The 18,390-nt window shown below is 51.6% G+C and overlaps 1 protein-coding gene across 1 annotated transcript in view; it reads left to right on the top strand.

The window, feature by feature from the left end:
- Window positions 1-18,390, top strand: part of LOC131588347 (opioid-binding protein/cell adhesion molecule homolog) — a 296,092-nt gene that overhangs the window by 423 nt on the left and 277,279 nt on the right. The window lies entirely within an intron of this gene.

The following is an 18,390-nucleotide window of genomic DNA, read 5'->3' as shown; positions in this document are numbered from 1 at the left end:
GTGCCCGCACCTGCAGAGGGATCCCGCAGCATCCCCCGAGCTGGGGCAGGGTCTGTCCCCTCGGGCGACCTCAGCCTCCAAATGATGGGCTCATGCAGTTTTTCCCTTTCAGAGTTGTGCACCCGCTGTGCCCTCCCTCTTGTGAGAGCTGTCACGCTATTCCCCGTGCTCTCCTCATCCGTGCTCCCCCGATTCCTGCCAGGCAAACTCGGTGCCTTCCCCTCGCTCCCTTTTACAAAGTGAAAATGACCCCCCCGCCTCAATCCAGGCACTCGGGGAGGCCGTGCCGGTGCCGCAAGCTCCGTGAAGCGAGCGGGTGGCTCCCGAAATGTGGCTCGGCCTCGTCCCCACGGCTTTGCCAGGGGAGATGCTGGGTTTGGATCCAGCGCTGGCTCCGTGCTGCTGCGAGCGGGGCAGCGAGCGCTGCATCCAGCGACGGTGATGGGGGAGCACAGTGAGCGCCGGGGGAGGAAGTCACCGGCGTGGTTTTGACGATGATGTGCACTTTTAGCATCTGGAGAGATTATCATCCCTGTGCGAGCTGGTGGGGACTGGGTGTCGAGGCTCGGATCCGATCCTAACCCAGCCTGTGTTTTTCATGACTGCCAGGGAGAATTGTGCTGGAGTCGGGAGGGCAGAGAGAGGCACGGCTGTGATTCCAGCAGCTGCCCGTGCTTCAGTTACAGCTCTGCTGTGCAGGGTTGGTGTGTGTGGCAAGAGGGTGAGGCTGGCGGGGGAGAGATTGCTCGTGTCACAGCTGGAGAAGAGCTCTGCCCACAGCAGTGCTGAACATGAGGGTTCCTGGGTTAAAACTTGCTTGTGGAGGCTTGTGCCATGGGAGCAGCCACATCCTGGGGTCCTGTGGAGCTGTCCCAGTGCAAATGGAGCAGATCAGTGGGTACAAGACCCCCTGGAATGGGCTGGGTATCCCTCAGTGGGATGGCAGGGGGCTGGGATGTGCAGCAGCACTGGGGTCAGTGCTTTGGCTGTTGGCGAGCAGTGGTGGAGAACCCTTGACAGCAGAGCCTCGAGCTCCTCAGCAGCACCAGAAACCAAAATGGTGCATCTGTGATTTAGCACGTGAGCACGAGGGAGCCGTGGCTGTGCGAGCTGCCTGACTTTGTGTGTGTAAAGGGGCTTTTTTTGATACAGATCCTCAGCAGGACAGGGTGGGTGTGCCTGGTGTGGGGGCGAGCGTGCCTCAGCAAGGCTGAGCTGAGTGGAGCCTTGGCTCTTTCACCCTCTTGCTGGATGAGGTTCTGTGGGTTGGAATTGCAGAGAAACGGATGGAAGCAGCTGTGAGGGCCAAAAGGGAGGACATGTGACACGTGATGGGCTGTCATCGACATGTCCTTAAACTGCAGGAGCTGGCAGAAACCTGCCAGGGCGCATTTGCTGTTTGCCAGTGGCCTGCTGCAGTTTCCTGGGGATGTGGCTGTTTTGGCCAAGCCAAGGCCTAGGCTGGCTCTGGCTCTGTGTGTGCCAGGGAAGGGAAAGGCCCCTCCATTTAAGCCCCTGCACTTGGGAGAGGCTTCTTGATCCTCACTTACGCGGTTGTAGCTTTCCCTTCTTATTTCCATTAAGCAGCAATATCTGCTTTGCCTTTGGATGTCCCCTGAGCTAAACCAGCCCAGGACTTTGCCTGGCTGGGCTCAGCCCTTAATCCATCAAGCCAAACCCTTCTGCCTGCATTAGAGGAAGGGAAATACTCTGGGCTGCTCGGTGCTTTGCCTTCCTGCCCTGGATTTGAACATCTCCAATCCTTTTTATTTGTGCCTGGCTTGCAGAGATTGGATGTTTTCCCTCCCCGCCCAACCTGTCCCAGCAGTGATTTCAGTCATGGTTTCACTGCTGTGGGCTGGAACACGACTCATGTTGGCAAAGTCATGGATGGCAGAGGGAAAGTGAATGGTCCCTGCTGTCCTTTGGAGCCTGCACCTTCCCAAAGTGGGGTTTTTTTTGGCCTGTTTATTATGTGCAGGCGTAATCCCAAGGGTTTTATGCAGGTGACGTTCCCCTGGGATATGCAGAGGCTGTTTCTGAAGTGCAAACTCTTTCCCTTTCCGTTTTTATCTGAATCCTGCGGGAGTTTCACACGGGGTGGTTAAAGTGAGAAGGGAACCTGCTTTTAGAAGGTGTAATTAGAGTGAAGGGAAACATCACAACCTGAAGGCTCCTGCAGAAAATAGCATCGCAAAGTTATTATTAGCTGTAATAGCTTATTTGCCAGTTTTTCCTCTTTCTCCTGCTCCCACCTCTGTCCTTCCCCCCTTCTCTTATTTTTGTTAGGAAAGATGCATTTTTCCCATTGGGCCTCGTGTCATCTCGTTACCAATTTACTCTCGTGGAATCTAAAGACACGAAAGGTTAATGCAATAATGAAACCCTGACCCCTCTGGTCATGGAGAGCGTCTTACTCTGCAGCTTTTTATTTCTCTGTGAGACAAGTTTCTATCTAAAATAATTTCGAAGGCTTAATGCTGTTGTCATCTGGAGCCTTGGGGGAGGCGGGACCCTGGACATGGGCTGCTCTCTGAGGTGGGAAGGATGCTGAGGGTTTTTAATGAGCCCAGCACTGCAGGATGGGGAGGTGAGTGGGTAATTTAATTGTCAAGCTGTTGGCAAATGCTTTGAACTGCTGGGCATTGTGGGTGCTGCTGTTTTGAGATGAGGGTGGGCTGTGATGGAGGATGAATTTGGGGCAGGGGGGGATCTATTTGTCGGAGCTGCAATTACAGGGTGACATCATGGCTCTACAGGTGGCAAAAATCAATGCTCATCAGCCTCTTCAGACATTTATATTGCTGCCTTTGCAGGCTGGGGGAAATTACTTGTCATGGCAGTGGTCAGAAAATCTGGCAGTGCAGGGGGAGATGGACAATCCTGTTTTTCACTGCTCCAGGGAACTGGGATCAGGTCTTTGGGTGTCCCCCAGTGCTCCACCATCACCCTTCCACCCAGGAGCTGCTTTCTGCATCCTCCCAGAGATTCTATGTGAAATCATCCTTGCTAGGGCAGCCTGGCTTTGGTGGTGGTTGTAAAACTCATCTAAATTTACAAAAGAGACATTGCAGGCTTTAAAAACACCTTCCCATCCCTTCCCAAAGGGTTCCCTGCTGCAGGAGCATGCTTTTCCCACTGCCTGTGACACAACAATCACCTCTCTCCGGTGGGGGATGCTGGGCTGGTGGAGGGCTGCTGATCCCTGCGACTAAGCCTGAGAATAAGTACCTGGAGCACATTAGTTCTGCTTTAGTGTCATTTCAATATGAGCAAGAGGGGCTTAAAGGGATTTTCTGTGCTCTCCCAAAGTCTGGGGATGGGTGTGGATAAGGCACTGCAACCATCAGTGTTCCAGGAATCAGGGAAGCTGGGGAAGATGTCCCAGCAGGACGGGGTGTGAGCCCAAAAGCACTGTCTGATCTTCCTCTGCCTCTTCCTGAGGTTTGACCTGTAGTTTCCCTGTCAGAGGGTGATTTCTCCATCTCCTGGCTCCCAGTACAGGGTGGAGGTTGGTGTTGGCCTCTTAGAGGATGTTTTAATTCTGCTGGGGAGGAGCAGCACTCGCTGTCATTTCCAAACGATGTGGGAAGGGAGCGTGACAGGAGAGGAGGCACACACAGCTCCTGCTCCGTGCAAATCCCTCCAGGGCAAGTTCCCAGAACAATTTGCCCTGGGGGCTGTGGGTTTCAGGGCCGGTGGCTCTGGCAGCTGCCTTTCAGGATGCCCCAAAGTGCTGAACCTTGCTTTGCGTTTTCCAGCAGCTTCTCTTTGACAGCATCTCCTTTGTGCATTCCGTGGTTGCAGACGGCCGGGTGGAGGAGCTTTTGCTGGTGCGAATCCCTGTGAAAAACTGAAAAGGGAGAGATGTTTCAAAGGCACCGATGGGAGCTCTGTGCCTTAACTGGCGCCTTTGAAAATCTTCTCCAAAGGCTTGAATATTTGGTTATGGCGAATTTTGAGCTGCATAAACAGCTGTGTTCATATTTTACACTTGAATATGAAATTTGGAGTTTGTGCTTTGCTTGGTAAGAAACCAAAGTCACTGAGTGGGGCTGTTGGGGTGCTGCAATGAGCCCACGGGGTGAACAGGGTACCCAGGAGGATCATTCTGCTGCAGTCAGGTGGGGATAGAGGAAAACTTGTTGATCTTTATCTGTAACCTCCTTCATGACCCCGGGGTCACCCTCAGCTTCTCAGCCCTGCCTTTCCCCTCCCCAGTTAGGCAAAGCTGGGCACTGATGCTGAACCCTTCTTACCTCTGAGCATCCCCTGAGATGCTCTCGGCTGCTGGCATGTGCAGGATGGGGAGTGATTTCAGCTGTCACACTCCTCCTTTTTGTTTAAACTTAAAAATAATAACAGCTTTGCTGCAAATCTCTTGCCTCCCAGTCATCTTTCCCTAATGAAGGCACGGTACTTATAATTACCAATGCGGCAACAGCACATAACAGAGGTGGCTTTGACACTTGCTGCTCCGTGGGTGGGTTTTTCCAGGGAGCTCCTCTTCGTTTCACGCTTAGAGGGAAGAAACTCTTTCCTGCCTGCTTCTCCAAAGCTCTGGGATTGTGTTTTTACCTTCTACAGGTGACCAGGCAAGGTGGCTTCTCCGGTGGGAGCGGCAGGGGCTGCATCACCCTTGTGAAGGGATGGACACACCAGCCCAGGTGCTGTGGGGTCTGGCTGAGGGGGAGCTGGGGGATTCTTCCTCTAGCCCCCATTTAGGTTCAGACAGTGTGGGGTGGCTGAGGGCAGTGGTTTGGGAAGCTCAGGTACTGCAGGGACTCGTCAGTGTCAAGAGCCACCCCCTTGGGAGGAGCTGCTTTTGGGAAGTTGAACCTGTTGCCTGTGCGGCAGAGTCATGTGCACCAGGGACACGTGTGAGATCAGGCAAGGAAGGGGGAAAAAGAGGAGATATTTTTAGGTTTACTTTTCTGTGAATTCAGCGCTAGTGAAAAGTGCTGGATTGACTGCTCCAGAGACTGAAGCAGGCTGCAAAGTGCAGGGAAGGGCTAGCCCAGGAAAGCTTTCCTGTCAGCTCTGCACTTGAGGATGGGATGCTGGGACTGGCCCTGATCAGCTCAAACTGCCTGGACAGCAAAGCCATGGGGAATGTCTGTAGTGTTGAGCAGAGCTGGTGCACTCATAGGGTTTTCCAGGGGATATGGGATTCCCAGAGGGCAGCTGGGGTTACCTGTGCTCCACATGGCTTTGTCCTGCGTGATTCACCCCATGGGCTGCTCCTCCTGGCTCCTCAGCCACACGAGGACCAGCTGACCCAGCAGCAGGAGGGTTTGAGCTTCCTTCTGGTACTGCCTTTTCCACTAACCAAGCTTCCCAGGCATGTGCATTCCCATGCTTCTTGCAGAGGATGGAGGAAGAGGTCTTCACATGGGGCTTTGGCCCTCAGAGCAGCTCCAGGCTCGTGTGCCCCACATGTTTTCTGAGCAGTGTCCCTCTGCTGCCCTCCTGCAGCCCTTGGCCTCTTCTCTCCCAACTGTTTACTTCTGCCTTTTGTTTCCTGGACTTGTTGCTATGCATGCAGCATGTGGAAGGAGCTCCAGTGAATATAGGCCACACTTTGATTGTTCAGCAAGCTGGAAAATGATGATTATAATTTTTGACAGAAGGGAAGGAGGGGGAAGGAGATCTCTGGGCTTTAAAATCTGCTCTGTCATAAGCAGGATCTTGCAAGGGCCTTCTGATGACTTCTCCCGCCCCAAAGGAAATGGCGTTTGCATAGCAAGAGGGGTTAGAGGAAAAAATTCTCTCTCTACAAGGACAAAGTGGCAGTTCTTTCACCAAGCCTTCCACCTCGTGTGGCAGTCCTGTCACAGAGCATCAGCCAAACGCAGTTGGTGTCGGCCAGTAATTGACTGGGAAGCACCTGAGAGGGACCTGGATGCTGCTAAAAAAATCCTCCTTCCTGTCAGAGCAGCACACACGGGGTGCATCCCTCAGGATGCAGCACCAGTCTGGGGGACATGGGCATTGTCTGCAACTGTCTGGAAGCCCCAAAGACCCCATAGATTTAGACCCCATAGATTTAGACCCCATAGACTTCTCCCAAAGGTGTAGCTCCATTTGGGGCCACAGCAGCAGTGGATTTGTCTCATCGCAGTCCAGGGGGGCAGCAGAGCCCATGGAGATGTTGGCTGCTCCAGCCATGCCCCTTCCCGGCTCACAGCTCCGTTGGCATCGGCTGCGCAGTCCTCGAAGGATCTCCCCATTTATTTATTTTATTTGATGGCATTGGCTAATTTCCACTTTAATTTTTTATTTTTCTTTTGGTTGTTTATTTTAATGCGATCACTTCTAATGAGGCTAATGACATTTAGTCTCTGTGGCGGCGCATTTTAATTTGGTCACCGAAATGTCAGCGCACGGCAGCCTCCCCCTATCTCCCCGTGACAAAAGGCACCTGAGACAAAGGGGCTCTGTCCCCGGCTGTCCTTATCTCCTTCCTCCCAGGGACAGGCCAGGACTTTTGGCAAAGCCACCTCCTGCCATCCCCTCCTCTGCTGGCACCAGGGGAGCGGGTTTGGCCGCCAAGGGCTGTGAGAAGGAAAAGCGAGGGCTGCCGGAAAGTCGGGATTTTCAGGCGAGCCAGCGCCACGTAATTAATCAGATGTCAGAAGCTCTCAGCAAAGTTAGCTTTGATCGGCAGGGAAATCTGTCAAATAGGTCATTCTGCTGCCCCCGGTGCTTTTCTGTCTCGTTCTGCCCATAATTCTACCTTGGCACTTTTCCTTTCCATGGCAGAGCTGGGAACTTCCTGCAGCAAGGTAGGACCTTCCTGCTTGGAAAGCTGGACCAGCTTCTCCTCACCTGCACCAGGGCTGGTGCCATGGGCATTGCAGGGCTGGAAATGGGAAAAGGGGAGAAGGCTGGGGTGGGAGTCGTGGATATTTGGAGATGTTGAGGTGCTCAGATGTTGTGTGTGAGTTTGGACAGGGGGGCTCAGGAGCAGCCTAAACCCTGGGGGAGGTGGCACTGGGATCACAGGTGGCTGTAATGGAGAAGTGGAAACTTCTCTGCCTTGTGTTGTACTCAAATCTCTCAAGGTGCTGAACCTCAGAAGCCTGAGCCATTTTGCTTAAGAATAAGTCCTTTTTTCTGCAATCTGGGTCCAAATGCAGCTCAATTTGATCTGTTCTCCTTTGATCTGTTCCTCCCTCGCTATTCTATGTACCAGGAATGGATGAAGATTAAAGTTTGCAGTTTCTGAGCAAACTAGGTTACTCATCACTGCACGATACCCAATTACCTGCTGATACCTCAGGAGTGAGAAGGTATTGATCCTGCTTGGATTTGAACTTGTTGAACCAAAGACTCTGGATATTTCAAATCTGTTGCTGAGGACGTGCCGTTTCCTTCAGGAATCAAAGCAGGATGCAGGCTGTGTTTCTGTACCACATGGATTGTGGGAGGTGGGTCTCTCCTCTCTGCCACAAGGGAGACGACCAAAAAATGATAAATAATATTATCTGTACTCTCCACAGTACAGGAGGGATGTAGACATAATGACTTTTGTGATGTGCCTGGGAGTATCTCAATTTTACTGGGAAGAAGTCCTCAGAAGCTGAGTTTTACCCCGCATGGGTGGGTTTTCTGTGCCTTCTCTGCTCTTTGTGACCACTGCAGGCTGCAGAAGTGCCTTTGATGGCACCCCCTGTGTCTGCCTTCCTCCTGTCTCTGTCTTCTGTTCCCAACCAGAAATAGCCCATCAATTCAAAATAAACTCAAAAATTCTTCCAAAATTACCTGGTGAGACGAGGCCGGGGGGCCTGGATCAAAACGTTTATTACTGAAACTCGGTGATACCTGTGATACAGTGGTTGTTTCCAGAAGATCTTAAAATACTTCACGGAGAAGAGAAATTTCATTGTACCTGTTTTTGTAGACAGGGGAGCCAAGGAATAAAGAGGGAAAATGACTTGCCCAAGGCATGTGCAGAGACACGTGTTAAGAGACGTGTCCTTGCTGTAGCTCCAAATCTGAAGTGTGTTTTTCCTTGTGAAACAGTGGAGTTGAGCTTCCTGCTTTGAGAAACACAGGGGAGAGAGTGCAGGATCAATACATTGGGTGCTAAAATCTCTGTACTGGGCTGGCAGGGAGCTGGAGCATCACCAGCTTGGATGGCCCAGTTTGTGTCCTGGCAGGAGAGTCTGTACCACAGTTCAGGCAGATGTCTGGAAGTAGGAAAATGTGAATTCATGATCAGCCTGACTTTGTGAGTTGAGGGGCACCCTCTGCTCCTCTCCAGGTTGGCAGGAGGGCAGCACGTGATTGATCCCTCTGCCCTTTCACGCTGCATCTTTGCCTGTCTTTCCCCTGTGGTTTGAGAGTGGTGATCCCGGCGCTGAAAGGAGGAGATGAACAGAGGAGAGATTCTCAAGCACGCTCTTCACTCAGCCCTTGGTCTCCAGATGGAAATGCTCTTTGGAGTTTCACGGAGAGCACACATTTGTCCTGTCAATGCCTGCCCTGCCTCGGCTGCGTGCGCTGCAGCATCCGCCGGCTGCTCCGAGGCCGGGAGCCGCTGCCTTTGCCAGCCTCTCCGTATCCTCGGGACACTTTATCTTTATAAAGTCGCAATAAGTGGACAGTATAATATATTTCACTTTTAATAAGGTGTTGCCAGTTGCACACACTCCGCAGAGCAATTAGTGTCAAAGGCAGCTAAGCAATGGCGGGGCGCCGTAATTCCGCTGTTTACCGGGCTGCAGGATTTATGGGCAGTGCTGGAGGAGCCGCGGTCACAGCTTGGCTGGAGGCACAGGAGATGCCGTGCACTGGCTTGGAAACCACACTCTGAGCTGCCCTGAGTCGTGGAACTCTTGGGAGAGAGGCAGGAATGAGCCACTGCTTTGTTTTGGTGGCCTCCCAGTTCTGGGATTCCGAAAGGAGATGCTGAGCCTGCTCAGATGTTGGGGCAGTTGCTCAAAATTCAGACTGAGGGGACCCCCTTGCTCTTTGTGTGTTGCCCTGGGAGGCAGAGCTTTTCTGTGTGAGGTTTTCCTCATCAAGGAAGGGAATCACAGAATCACAGAATGGATTGGAATTAAAAGGGAATTAAAAAACATCTCATCCCACATCCTCGCCATGGGCAGGGATATCTTTCACTAGGCCAGGTTGGCTGGCTTTGAACATCTCCAGGGATGGGGAGAAGACTGGAGAAGTCTCCAGTGTCTGGATTAAAGGGAGCCCCTGGGCTTGGCTGGCACATTGTGCTGATGGTCTCTCCAGCTGGGTGGAGACAGGACAGGAGAGGGGAATTTTCAGGTCTGGGGGAGGCTTTTTTGCATCCTTACAGCCCATGAGGTGCCTGGAAGTATCCAGAGATGATGGGGGACCCTACTCTGTGGTTCTGCTTCCCATAAGAGTAACCCCATTTTCTCTCCTGGGCATCTAGGACTTCTTACTTCAGCTTTTTAAAATTTTTTTTTAGCATCAGGGCATGTTGGGCAAAGAGCTTAAGTGAGCTCAGCTCAGGAAAGTGCTTATCCCTGCTTCCTTCCCATGAACTGAACATTCCTGCTTTTGTCTGGGGACTCTCTGATCATCACAGGCTGTACTGTGCAGTTTTTATAAAGTCAGTCCATGTGCTGATCTCGCTGCTGAGGCTGTCAGGCATCTCCACCATCCTGCCAGAGCCCTCCTACCCAGATCTGACCAGGCTCATGCTGCCACTTGTGTTTCCAGAGGCTTGACCCACAGTCCTTGGCTTTGTGGGAGGACAGAAAGTGGTGTCCCACCAAGGGTGGTGTGGAGGGAGGTGCTGCTGTGCCTAACAGCTGGATCAGACGCTGCAGAGTGAATCCAGCCAGGATGTGCTGCGGGGAAGCAAACTCAGTTTGTGTCAGATGTGTCGGATCTGATTCCGAGGGTCTGGAATCAGCCCCCCGGGGAATGCTTGGGCACGCAGCCGCTCCCAAGCGAGGGGATGTGCCAGGGGTGCAGCGCTGGGTTCTGCACCCCTGGGTTCTGCACCCCTCATCTCCAGGTGTTATCAGCTGAACCTGCACCTCTCCTGGCATTTGCCACCCCAGACCCTGGAGATGCCTTCACTCGTGGAGGGATCAGCCCCAGAATTTTGTTTCTAGAGCGAGCACAGGTGATATAGCTGAGCCCATGCCCCTGCCTGCTCCCCCTTCCCCGCCCCTTGATTCTCAGTTCAATAAAGCCCCAGTTTCTTGGGTTTGTTCTCCGAATTGAAAGCCTTCCATTTTCACACCTCTGTAATTGGTGCTATCTGTTGAGAGAAACTCTGCAACTCCAGCCAGCCAGGGTCAGGAGGAGCTGAATTGAATTAAAAGGAGCAGAAATTGGTTTGAGGTGGGCAGAGGGCCGCAGGGAGAACTATGCAATTTCTCTCCTCGGGGCTCCTGATGAGAAGAGCAAGCAGCAGCTTCCCATCTCTGCCCATGGGAGGCTGACACTGGCCCACCCACACCTTAATCTGCACACTGAGGTGGGCACCTCTCAATTGAAAACAAGGAAATGAAACCCAGCATCTCCTCCTTTTATCTGGCCAGCAGGCCAGGGCTCCACTCCTCTGGCTCCTTGGCCAGGATGCTGACAACTGTCACTGAAATGACCTTGCCGTGATTAAATACAGCAAGAAGTGGTGTTCTTAATAAAAAACTAAAGCTGTGATACAAGCTGATGGCTGGGAGATTTGAGGTGCTGTGTGTTAATCCTACCTGTATATCAACCCCAGGATGAAAACTCCTCGTGCTGTTGGACTGAGTTAAGGGTGAACATCCCAGCCTTTGGATCGTGAAGCACTGCAGCTTCAGCCAAAGCCAGTGGATTTATAGCCCCGTGGTAAAGCTATGGATGGAGAGTGTGCTGGGAAGTGCCAGGTGTGGAGTTGTCTTAGAGGAATAGATGTGACGCTTACAGCTCTTAAGGAGCCGCTTGGAAATTTTCCCACATTTTTTTTTCCCCCATGAAAAATGGGTTTTTTTTGTTATCTTCACTCACAGTGTAGGAGAGCTCTTTGCTTGGCTCTGGGAAGCTTGTTTATCTTGAGGATGCTGTTTCTAGGAGCAGGAGGAGACCCATCTGAGGAAGGGAATGCTGCGACCTCTGATCCCTGTGCTGCCTTTATCCCTCAGCCCACACCGAGTTCTTCCCCAGGGCAGGCTGGGCTGGCTTTCTCTTTTGTAGCTCTTCTAGTGGGTGTATAATTAGTTTTTATAAGGGATTTGGCCCCAGGTCTTCCCCAGCCCAGTAAAATGTCCTTGGCTCTTCAGAACCAGAGCTGCTCTCGCTTTGGTGCTGGCTTGGTGAGCACTCAGAGTAGAGTGGCTCCAACAGGACAGCGCAGAAAGGGGGAGATATTTCAAATGGTGAAATTTCAGGCAACAAGGGAGCAATTTTCCACCCACTTCTGAGCTGGAGCGAAGCCCTTCCAGTCTCCCTTTCTGTGGCTCCCCAGCTGGGCTGGCACCAGGGATGTGCCATTTATTAGAGGCGGTAAGAAGGCACATGGCCAAGGTAGCCTTGGAGGATGCCAAGCGCGGTGCCCTGCCTGCCCAGCTGTTTGGAGCGTATCCCCAGCCCCATTTTCCCCCCAGGGGGACTCAGTGCTCACGGCCTCGCTGTCCCCTGCTCCTGTCCCCAGGCAGGAGAGGGGGCAGTGGCACGGCTGGAGCTGGTGGAGCACCCTGCGAGCACCCCGGGCCCCTGCTCTGCCTCTCGTAATTTATACAAGCGTGAGCCGATGTTCCCTTTTAAATTGACAAAGGCAGAGACTGGAGCCCAGGAAGCCCTCTGACCTCAGAGCCCTGGTCCATGAAAATTACAGGCGCTGTACAGCGCGTTTCCTCTTGATGTACTTGCAGTGGGGAGATGCTGGTTAATTTGCCAGGACTCAGAGGTGACCCGGGTTTAATAAAGAGGATTAATGGATTTGAGCTAAAGGTCTCGGCTGTTTGGAGCTGATAGCCTTCTCCTTCGAAGACACTCTGGCAAGGCACGGCTCAGCCTCCTGCCGGGAGAGGTGGGGGCAGCTCTGCTGGAGGAGCGGTGCCATGTGGGCAGGGCACTGTCTCGGGGTTAATTAGCAAACCCAGGTACCCCAGCCCATCTCCCCGGGCTGGGCAGTGCTGCTGGGAGCTGCCAGCCTGCCCTGTGTCCTGCCTGTCATTCCTGCAGTGGAGCAGCGAGGCTGCTGCTGCCCTGGGATGTCTCCTTCTCACCTCCTGGACATGTGTGCCAGCCCTTAGGGGGGACACGACCAGGTGAAGGGCATGACAGCTGAGACACAGAGCTTGTGCAATGCCTTCTGCTCCCATTTTGGGATTTGATGCTGAATTTGAGCCCTGATCCCTTGTTTCAGCAGCTTTCCCTGTGGCTGGTTTGGGATGGCAGTGCCCTCCAACCAGTGGATCCTAAGGGCTGATCTTACTGAGAGGAGTTTGTGCTTTGTACCAAATCCAGGAATTTACACTCTTCCCTGGGGACGACAGGCAGGATTTTAGGGGTGGGCATGGTCACATCAGCAGGCCCTACAGTGGTGGGAAGCTGGGGAGCAGCAGAGGAAATGTTTTGGCTCAGGGCTGGATCCCTGGGCAGTGTCACAGCCTGGTGTAGGGACTGAGGGAGGATGGAGAGGGAGTTTCTCACCTGGAGGACACACATGAGGTGTGAGTGGTGACAGGGCTGTGGGGGACAGGAGCAGCCTGAGAGTAGTTTGTCTCAGTACATCCATGCTGCTCTTCCCCCTGGAGTCCTCCTGTTCTCACAAGGGTTAAGGACAGACCTGTGGGAAGGATCCCACGGGGCTGCCAAAAGCCGTGGCAGGAGTGATTGTCTGCCAGGGGCTGCGATGGGGAAGAGGCTGAGCTGAGCTGCTGCCATACCCCCCTGCTCTGCCTTCCCACTTAACGTTCCCAGCACGCAGAGAGCAATGAATTCCCCGTAGCGTCCCGCTCCCTGGCCCTGGAGTCTCTGGCGATATTCCCGTAATAAGTAAGTGGAGTACTTTGGACAGGAGCAGCCAGGGACTGGGCCAGTTTCCCTGCCGGGAAAATGCATGCACGATCAATGCAATCAACTTACCCTTCAGGTCCTTTTTGGGTTGGATGGAAGAGATGCTCTGACTGAAACCCATTTATTGAGTAGAGAAGGTGCAGTGGAATTACAAGCTGTAGCTTTTATCAGCTCCTGGCTTCTGCCTTGTCTTTTCCTTATCCAACAGAATGCCAAGTGTTATGAAGCATTATTCTCTTAAAACCCCATTACTCCTCATTTCAGAGGGGTGGGTAAGCACTCAGTGATTCATCCTTTGCCAACTACAGGTGGAAGTGTTCAACAGGAGGTCCTGGCATGGAGCTGGAGTATTATTTATCCCTCTAGGGCTGGGCACTGACCTCTCTTAGCTCTCTTGCTCATCAGGGAATTCCAAGTGGGCATTTCCCTTGCAGAGCTGAGCATCAAGTCAGAGCCAAAACCATTTGTGTTCATCCCGGTGCAAACCCCAGCTCTTTAGGTTAGGAAGGGAAAGTATTTAATGTATCATGCAGAAATTAAATCCAGGAGCTGGTATGGATGATTCAGCAAATGCACTTAAGGGTGATGCCCTGTTGTAATGGATCCTGATGTGCTGCTGGATCCCAGGTGGAAACCCTGGAGGGAGTTTGTAGGGATGTCCATGGCTGCACAAACTCTGAACATCATCAGGAATGAGGTCAAGTTTTGTCCATCTGTGCATGTGTTTTAGTCACTTCGGGCTGATGCTGGCAGTATTTTTTGGTCTGGATAATGTGTGACTCGTGGGGAATTTCTCCCTCTATAAACAAGCCTATTTTTGAGTAGCTGCTGAAATGGAAAAAAGGAAAAAAAACCCAGAAATTGTGAGTTTGCTCTCATTTAATCTCTTTAAACCAGCCACCACAGAGGCCAGGGCAAGAGCCTGTCTGGCAAATAATGCTCACAGGCAGCCAGGACTTGGGGTTTGTTTCACTCCTGCTTCCTCCAGCATCACCTGCGTGCCATCCTCTTCCTCCGGAGCCGGCTCCTGGCACGCTGTGTCCCTGCCTGCCACTTTCCTGATGTGACACGAGCGATCTGGCTAATGGCCCTGTGCTGCTTCCCTGGATCTGGGGGGGCTGGAGGAGCCCAAATTTAGCTGATCTGGAGCTGGGCAAAGAGTCTATTTCTGTCAGTGCCGGGGACTGTGCCGGTGTGCAGAGAGCAGCGCTCCAGCCCTGCAGCCCCTTCCCCAGGCTGCATCGCAGGAGTGCCCTGGCTCTGGATGCAAAGAGCCAGGATGCAAATAGCCAGGATGCAAAGAGCCACTTGGCAGTCAGGTCAGGCTCTTTCTGCTCTGCTCAGCCCTGCATGGAGCCGTCCTCACCGAGGACCTGGGGGTGCCGCAGCGGGGACCCCCCTGTGCAGCGGGGCCTGGCGAATGAGCGCGGCTGCACCGGAGCCGCTGCCTTAATGCATTCAGCCAGCATTGTCTTCCCTCAGCTCCGCCTGGAATTCATCCCTGGGATCACCATGTATTATTTAGCGCTGGAGATGCGAGATGCTGCTCTCAGGAAAGAGCCGGGCAGAGCATCCCCAGCTCCGGGTGTTGCCTGGCAAGCGAGCAGAGCATCTCCCTGGTCCGAGCCTCCGGCCCTGTGCTGCTGCCGTGGCTTTTCCCGGGAGAGCTCTCATCCCGGGCAGCAGACCTAGCGCGAAATTGCTGTTCACCCCTGCAGCAGGAGATTTAATTATCATTAGCTGAGCTTGCACAGCTCCACGTGCTGTCGTGCAGCTGCAAGTTTAGCTGGGCCTTTTAAAAATCCAGCTGTGATTTTTATTTTTTTTTCCTCCCGCCTTTTTTCCCTGTGTTTTTATCCTTTGCCTCAAACAAAAGCTTTGCTTTTATGTTTTGGGTCAATCTGGCAGCCTCTGAGCACAGTGCATGCTCAGAAAGGGCGGAAAATTAATATTTCAAGGATTCCAGCCAGGCAGAGCAACCTGTGGGCATGTTTAAAATATGCAAGCCCCATTCCCAGGGATTTGGCATTTTTTGCAGGATTTGGTGTTTACTTTGTACCTTATCAATTTACTCTGGGGAAATTAAAAAAAAAAAAAAAACAACAAAAAAGTGCTAAACAGTCCCCTTTTTCTTGAGAACAGGAGTCAGGGTCATGGTGAGTGTGGAAGGAAGGGAAGAAAACCCCAGGGAATTTCCCCCTGTGGGCTGAAAAAGTCAAACTCCCTGAATTGCCCAAGATTTCAACTTCTTTTTAAAGGCTCTGGCTACCTGTGCAATGAGCTGACAAAACCCAGCTGGATCTTCCACAAAACTTCTGCTTTTTAGGAGAACTTGGTTTCCATCAGCTTTTCCTGCAAAACTATTTTTAAGCGCCAGATTGGGGTTTTTTCACCAAAAATCCCCCATTTCTGGGAAGTCCTGAGCAAATCCCCATTCTGTGGGCGAAATTCCTGGCGTGGTGACCTTCCCCCATCATTTTTCTCATTCCTGCCCTACCCAGCCCTGGAAGCCACTTTCCCCCCCATTGCCAATAAAGGCAAACAAAAATTAAATCTATAATTATCATTACTAATTCCACTTAATTAGTCACAAGCCAGCAGCCAAATTGGCTTTCTCATAATTATCAGATAAGCAGTAAGCACATCTCATAGATTATAATTAACACTGCTTAATTAAAATCTAATATACATACACCCTTTCCTCAACATATGCCTAATTGGGTTCACAAACAGAGGGGGTGTGAAGCCCCCATCCCTGTTGCTCCCCCAAAGATTTGTTGGATGCCACTTTTGTGTTAAGTTGGTGGCACGTGGGATGTTCTTCCTGTGCTTTTCCAACACTGTGGCTCCAAAAAAAGTGAGTCCCTGCAGCACGGTGAACTCACACAAGATACTCTCCCGACTTCACTATTTTTTTCTTATTATTGTTATTGCTCCAGCTGTGACCTCTCCATAATCCCCCGTCGACGCTGGGCTCTGCAATAATAAAGCAGCTTGAATAAATTACTCTTTCAAAGGCGAAGGCCGGATTTTGGAGCAGAGCTCTGGAAATTGATGTCTCTCTTACTCCTTCTTTTCCTGAGAGGGGCTGGGAGATGCTCTGAGGCTGAAGTGAGGCTTTGTGTATGGAGGGAAACTCTCAGACTTGTTTGCACCCTCGCTGCTCATTGATATCTCATTGAAATCTTCTTAATACTTCACTGAAATCTCATTGATACCTCACTGAAATCTTATTAATACCCCACTGAAATCTCATTGATATCTCACTGAAATTTTATTAATACCTCACTGAAGACTCATTGATATCTCACTGAAATTTTATTAATACCTCACTGAAGACTCATTGATATCTCACTGAAATGTCATTGATCTCTCACTGAAATCTTGTTGATCTCTCACTGAAATCTCATTGATACCTCACTGAAATCTTATTAATACCTCACTGAAATCTCATTGATACCTCACTGAAATCTTATTAATACCTCACTGAAATCTCATTGATCTCTCACTGAATCTCATTGATCTCTCACTGAAATCTTGTTGATCTCTCACTGAAATCTCATTGATACCTCACTGAAATCTTATTAATACCTCACTGAAATCTCATTGATCTCTCACTGAAATCTCATTGATACCTCACTGAAATCTTATTAATACCTCACTGAAATCTCATTGATCTCTCACTGAAATCTCATTGATCTCTCACTGAAATCTCATTGATACCTCACTGAAATGCTCTGGGTGTCAGAGCAGGGTTGGCAGGGAGGCCCTTGGTCCCCTCCAGGCTTGGCTGAGGGGTTGATGCTCGCAGGTGAGAGCCCACACTATGGTTTATGTGCTGGGGGGGCTTTCAGCTCCTCTTTCCCTGGATTTGGTGGAGGAGCCACTCCTGTGGATGAGGAACTGGGTCTGAACCAGCACAGGCATTGCACAGCTTTGCTGTCCCCTTTGCAGGTGGCCTGACTTTTGAGCAGGGCCTGCCAGCACTGATTGACCTTGGGACAATAATTACACTGTTCCAGGTAGCTGTGCTCCCATTCCCAGATAAATTCTCACCTCTTTTGCTGCCTGAGAGAAGCAGAAACTCCTGATAGTGCTGATTATTAATGAGATCATTTGCCTGCCAGTTTTTGCTGAGCTCATATCTGACTGGGGAGTTGATTCACTGTGGGAGATTTACAAAATGTGATTTCTGTCTCAGAGATGCTGAGCCGAGCTCCTTTAGCCAGGATGGAGGGGTCTGGGATTTAGTCCTGGTGGGGGCTCCTGGCTGCACTGACAGGCAGGGTGGGGATGGGACATTTTTAGCAGCATGGGGATCAGATCTTCCATGTCTGGAGAATCGTGGCTGTGGGTGATGCCAGGGCATCCCAGCATTCTGTGATGTCAGCTTGTCTCCAAAGGCTTTTAATGCAGCGGCCGTGGAAAGGAAAGGCTTGGCACGTGTTCCAGCGTCGGGGGAGGATTTGCGGATTAGAGATGTGTAATTGTATGTAGTGCATGACAAAACAAAATAAGTGGCAAAAAGAACTCAGTCGTATTAGGAATTCAAAGCGAGCATTAAGCTTTTCTACATTAAGGGAGGCAAAAAAAAAAAAAAAAAAAATTAAAAAAATAGCCAGGAAAAAGCACGAGGCAAAATCCCCTTTGCTTGGCGCTCCTGCTCCACGCTGAGACTCAGCAGGAGCTGTGGGATGAGGGATGCTCGCCATCCATGGGAGACAGGGGCCAACCACTCCTGAAAACTTTTCCCTGCCAGCCTTGGATGGGTTTGCTGGCTGAGGAGAGGTGTGCATGTGGAAAATGAAGGTGAAACACGGCTGGGGTTTCTGGGCTGGTTTTCCTGGCGATGCTGGGGTGGCAAGAGCCAGGTGCTGTGGGCTGTGCTGGTGGCTGAGCCCCCTCTCCACACTGGCCCCGTGCCCTGAGGTCGAGCATCTCCACAGCCTCTGCTGGAGAGGTTCTCGCCCGCCCGTGCGAGGCAGCTGGAAGCTTTTGTCTGTGGGGATTTCTCACCATCATAAGATCTTCCCAGATTAAGTAAATAATTTCACATTAGCTTAATTAAGTCTAATAGACTCATTAGTTCACTCTTTGCACGCGTTCCCAAGGGAGAATGGCCGGGAACCGTGAAGAGTTGCTGCGGAGAAATCCTGTGGCATCTTAAAGGCTGGAGCCAGCAGTGGGAGCGCTGCTGCTGGGTCAGGGGTGGCTCCGTGAGGTTCAGGAAGTAAAAATTTACATCCTCATGGTGGCTTGAATGATGGGCAGGTCTTTCCTGTCCAAAATGCTGCTGGGTTTTGGGCTGGCTGGTGGCTGTGTCGGTGGGGTGGTGTCCCAAGCAGGAACATGGTCCAGACCATCCCCTGGTGCCACATCTGCTCTGTG

Source organism: Poecile atricapillus, chromosome 25 (genome assembly GCF_030490865.1).
Source record: "Poecile atricapillus isolate bPoeAtr1 chromosome 25, bPoeAtr1.hap1, whole genome shotgun sequence".
In the NCBI taxonomy this organism is placed as follows: Eukaryota; Metazoa; Chordata; class Aves; order Passeriformes; family Paridae; genus Poecile; species Poecile atricapillus.
Note: the sequence above shows the minus strand (reverse complement) of the source record. Positions and strands in the feature narration are given on the sequence as shown.